Source organism: Nicrophorus vespilloides, unplaced genomic scaffold, assembly GCF_001412225.1.
Source record: "Nicrophorus vespilloides isolate i.1.1-1 unplaced genomic scaffold, Nicve_v1.0, whole genome shotgun sequence".
NCBI classification, from domain to species: domain Eukaryota; kingdom Metazoa; phylum Arthropoda; class Insecta; order Coleoptera; family Silphidae; genus Nicrophorus; species Nicrophorus vespilloides.
Genome location: NW_017097507.1, coordinates 24,241 through 29,994, shown reverse-complemented (window position 1 = coordinate 29,994; position 5,754 = coordinate 24,241). Strand labels below are relative to the sequence as shown.

Sequence of the window (5,754 nt, the reverse complement as noted above, 5' to 3'; positions counted from 1 at the left end):
CATCATAAACTTCAATTAGTTAGACGATCCATTTTTCATTATTGATTAGTCGTGTTAAGTGAATCTTTTTCAATTGCTGCTTGTGATTCATTTAATTTCTCTGCAATTTCTACCACAGTTATATAACAATCCAATTCAATTATAACTTTAATTTGGTCTTCATAAACTTTCAAACAATCCGATTATCCGCACTTTGCGAGGTATTTCTGTACTAGTTGTCTACAACAAGTCAATATTATTTTCAGTAGACACATCTTATGATAATTTAGTGATACATTAATGATTTATAAAGATAAATAACCACAAATCATACAACTTTCACCTTCTTTTTATTAAGCTTGAAATTTCAGAGACATAATGTTATTAATAATAAACACTCTTATTACTATGTTAAAGAGAATGTGTTAGTTGTTTATATGCTAAGGTGAAACAGTAAACCAATGATTTATAAATAATTAAAATCACAAAACCAATTACATTGACAAATAAAAAATGTTGATATTTTTGCAGCCTTCGTTATTTTTTTTGATGAAAAGTCCATTGCTATAATGAGAAATAATAGTGTTTAATGTAATAAACTATTAAATTTATTGTAATGTTTCAATTATGTATATTTATTACGGAAATATATAAAATTGTATGTTAATTAAATTACAATTTAATTGTGCTATAACTAATATGAATATTAAAATGCAGCCACGAAAGTTTAACTGCAATAATGTTTGTAAACTTTTCGTAATCAAGACTTAATTTGTGTTTACCAGAAGATTTGCTCTCGTTGGAAAGACGAAAATTCTTGCGAGCGATGAATATTCCAGTTTGCGTACATTAACAAAACGGCCTTGATTCAATTAAGTAACTCAACTCACGGCAGCAACTTTCTTATAATAAAATTCCAATTTAAGAAATATTATGTTAATTGAAACAAGTAACAAAACTTTATTGATATTGATACGCGAAACGTTTTGATTAAACCAAATTGCCAAAATGCAATACATTTTGAAGCAGAAATTGTTACAGCAGAGAAAACAAGCTTATTGTTAATAATAATTGGTCGTACAAAAAGAATTTATTGCACCTGAACATAACTCACATCCAATAAATTTACTTTGTATCTTTTTTACATACAAAAAAAAAACTATATTGAAAAATATTGTACATTTTACTGTGCAATTAATCAATTTCAAGTGTTTCCAAGAAACAATAATTACAACGATGACGCAAGTTCAGACGAAAAATTATTATTTACTAAAATACAAAACGGTAATTGTTTAATCAGTTTTTTAGCAAAAGTTTAGAAAAAAGAAGATTGATTACGTTTTTCAAACACAATTACTACTCGGAAATTATTGTCGTACATGATTTTGCTTTTCTGCTGGTAATTTATTAATCGAAACTCCCTTAATCACTTATTTTAATGTACTTCTATCGCCTTTTTTTCCGGCTTATAAAATTTTATTTCGAAAAAAGCGTTGTACAGAGAGCAGAGTTTCCACATCTTCGAGTAATTGTCTAACGGTCCACGGCCGAAACAGGAATACGCAACGAGAAAACAATAATTAAATTGTATGCACGAGAGGGAAACCTGTTATACCATGGGTAACGTACAGTCCAGGTTAAAGTCGTCATTTGATCAGTAGAGTGTTTTTTTTTGTTAGTTTTCTGAAACACCTTTAAATGTGTTAACTGGCGCTGATGACTTGTGTTCTCTTTATAGAGTTGTCGTTTTCACGGACGTTACATTAAAGAGTATATACAAATTAAAAAAACATTGGGAATTTAGTTGCTGCTACGAAGATACACGAGTCTTCGAGCTTTTTCTGTTGAATGTACATTAGAATCTATAAAAATTATTATGTTTAAGTTTTCGTTTCAGTTTCACGTTTTGCGTGCGTCGACACACAGTGCACGCTCATTCTTTTATAAAACTATACATTTCATAATGTAAGTATGAATGAACAAGTTCTTAATTCACGTGTCTATAATTGCGCGCAATCAATTACATACAATTGAATAATTATGTCATTATCTAATTAACATTAATAATATAAAATCGATTGATTTATCAACAAATCAATCAGATCTGACCGTAATTGAAGCACGAGTGAAATTATTTGTTTATTTGTATCTAAACTTTTATAAAAAAATAAATTAGTAATTTCTCCAAAATGTACGTATTGGTAAACAATTTTGAACAGCAAACATGCAAATGTTGATATTGAAAAAAAAAATGTACTTTGAAACTAAAAAAAAGTAGTTCAATGATGATAGGTGATCATTGTCAATTACTTGAACAACACAAATGTTTATACTTTGATCGTATAAAAACTATAAGTTTTTTCATATTACAATGACAAACTTGTTATGAAGTAAGTAAGTTTTTTNATATCTCTTTCGAATATTTTTGGGAAACAACTGTTTAGAAAAACATATTATAAAATTAGTGAAATCAGAGAAAACAGTGACGATTTATATGATTTTCATATCTAATTATTAAGAAATTGTAATTACTAAAAGTAATCATAAATTAGATCATACTTTTATACAAATAATTGAGAAAACATAACAAGACGTTAACGTTTATTTTACCAACAAACAATTAAATATTTAATTTGTATTCAGAGTAAGAGAGTGGTAGATAATTGTACCAATTACGTTGTAATTGTTTAATATATTGTTATGATCTTGTGATGAATTTAGACCCAATTACAACTGGATTTAATTGCCACTCTAATTGTAAAGTGACATCAAAATACAGTGCAAAATAAGTGCATACTTATTTATAGATTTTTCAATAAGAAAAAAACACTTTTTTTCATTTCTCATAAATATTAATACATTGCGTCTTTTGTTGAATTGTGGTTTAATATTCGATATATCATCAAGCAGTAAACTGGCGTAAGTGCTGCTTGACAGTGGTGACTGTGCGTTTTATTGTTCCTACCAGATTATGTAAGTTATTATTTTGGAGGATTAATTATATATATATATGAAAAGAAAACTTGCAATTTCGTATTGTCTAATGGTTACAACATATCTATTGTCATGTATACATTTTGTAAATCATCCATCAATTATGTTATTAAATAAATTGAAGGTGATGGTCATTTTTTTATGGTAAATTTTCTTGAAATTTCGTAACGAAATTAAGTATATTAGATAATTGATAAACAAAATAAAAAGAATCAAAAAAATAAATGTAATAAAGGTTAAATGAAACGTTATGAATAAATCACTGTATTATTTTAACGTTATTGAATATTAATAGTTTTTATTAATACAAAATAATTTAAAAAAATATAAATAACAAAGTCTAAGTGTTTTAAAAAGAAAATCCGTACTCGAGATTTTTCGACTAATTGAAGTTTATGATGATCAAATCAATGTCATAATTGAATTGGATCGTCATATAACTATACAAGAAGTTAAATTTATCATGCGCAACATCTGAAAATCACTAAATGTCTTAGATTCGTTAAGTCGAAAAGTTAACACAACGAATCATTATTTGCAATATTCAGCTCAAACGCAATGAATTCGGGACTTTTTTTTAAACAAATCATCACTAGTAATGAAAAATGGATCATCTACAATAACATCAATTGAAAACGATCATGATCTAAGCATGATAAACCAGCACAAACTAAATCAAAAACTGAATTGCATTAAAAAAAATCATGCTATCAATTTGGTTGGATTACAAAGGTGTTCTGTAATTTTGAGCTACATCCAAGGAACCTAACAATCAATTCAAATGTTTACTATCGACAACTAATGAAACTGGAGGAAGAAATCAAAGAAAAATGCCCATAATTGATAAATCATTTCACCAAAACAATGCAAATCCTCACACATCTTTGGTAACTCGTGGTTAAATATTGGAGCTTGATTGGAAACTGATATCGCATTCCGCATATAGCCCTGACCTTGTACCATCAGATTGCCATTTATTTCAAAGTTTGTAAAACTCTTTGAATAGTAAAACTTTAATTAATTACGATGACCTAAAAATCGCACTTGGTTCAGTTTATTGCTGATAAGGGCCAGCAGTTCTATGAGCGCACAATCATGAAGTTCTCAAGAAGATGTCAAAAAGTCATCGAACAAAATGGAAAATATATAATTGATAAAAATTCATTTTTTGTATACAAAAAAAAGAGTTTTTATTCACACTAAAAAAACAGAAATTACTTTCGTGTCAATCCAATATAACGTGGTTCTCTTATTACGCTGTTTCCATATAATTGGCTTAAGAACTATTTCAAAAAGAGACTTTAGAATACATAGTTTAGAGAAATTTATGGAATTAATTGATACATTTACCTTAATTGCATTGGTAGATGAAATTAGGGATAAACTTACAATTTCAATTTGAATTATGATTTCATGTATATTTAGTTGCATATATTTCACAAGTTTTCTATTAATTTTATGCAAACCGTCGATCCGCCAACTGAGATTTCAAAGGAATTTCACTAGTCTATGTTAGTATTTAAATATATCAAACAACACTTACATTATTACAAAAAAAAAACAGTAAATACATTGTCTATCCTGGTATCGTTTTATATAAACGATCGATACTTAATTGATAAAGTTAAATCTCTAGAAAAATCAAGGTGATAATAAATTTAAAAATAATATTTATTAATCCGTTTAATTCTATATATATACTTTTCAAAAACTTGATTAATCAAGATTAAAAAATCATCACTGATCTGGTAATATCTAATGAAATGCATTACTTTCTTTTTATTTCTATTTTAGAATGAAGTTAATTAAAATTAAATGACTTTCAGTATTGCACAAGTCGTCACATCTAAACCAATATTTTCTTAATAAATAATTTATTTATGTTGACAAAGAATTTTTTAAAAAATGGAAGCTGCATTCAAATAAGCAGGTCGAAGGTTCTGTTTACAAAATGTGTTTGGAAAATATGTTCCTATAGAAGCCTTCGCTTACGTCTATAAACTTTCAATTCGCAACGCCTGACGAAGAATACGCAATTACTGAATTATGACTGATTTCTATTTAGATGCCATTTAATTGCGCCTACCTTGATGACTTTTAAAGTACCAAAAATTAACGTTTTTTCCAAGTGATTACAATTTAGAAAAGACATTTTATTTATTTTAATTTATATCTCTTATATGTAAGAAAAAGTTAAACTATTATTAACAATTATAGTTAACATTAAAGTTGTTTTATTACATAAACTGGAATTCGTACCTGTTTCATACAATACTCACTGATGTTTTTGATTCTGCTAAAACATTAACAAAGTTATTTACAACAAACGCTATTTATTAAATTAATTTCATGGATTTCCATTTAACTTGTCGTCTGTGTTGTTTGTTGTTGAATCTCCATGAGTCAACTCATAAATGTGCTAATTCCATAGGTATTCTCCATATTGTGCAATAACAAAAAAAAAAACTTCTTTTTCTGTGGTTTGTAAAATTTTCATTCATAATCAGAAACTTTCTTCCTAGAAAAAACAAACACTTTTTTATCCTATAAAAATTGTAAAAGAAAAAAGATTTTGTTGCTAAAATTAAGTAAAAAAAACAATATTTTAGTATTATTATATTAATATAATGATTAATAATTACAAACATTAAACATAATTAGACTAATTGATTCGATTATTTATCTATATTTCTATTTTAATTATTGTAATAAATAAATAAAGTTTACATAATTCACAATATCAATCAATGTTTTCTTTTCTTTTAAATATTTCTTATTATT

General features: G+C 26.5%; 1 protein-coding gene across 4 annotated transcripts in view; it reads left to right on the top strand.

The window, feature by feature from the left end:
* The window catches only part of LOC108560288 (alpha-tocopherol transfer protein-like), an 11,283-nt gene that overhangs the window by 1,847 nt on the left and 3,682 nt on the right, over positions 1-5,754 (top strand). Inside the window, exon 1 of one of the 4 annotated variants that reach the window (XM_017917770.1) lies at positions 1,858-1,944. The exons of 2 other annotated variants lie outside the window; for them this stretch is intronic. The gene's annotated coding sequence lies outside the window, so the exon portion shown is untranslated. Of the gene's footprint in view, positions 1-1,857; positions 1,945-2,868; positions 2,953-5,754 lie in introns of those variants that run through there. One more of the 4 variants, XM_017917771.1, reaches the window with a different exon arrangement.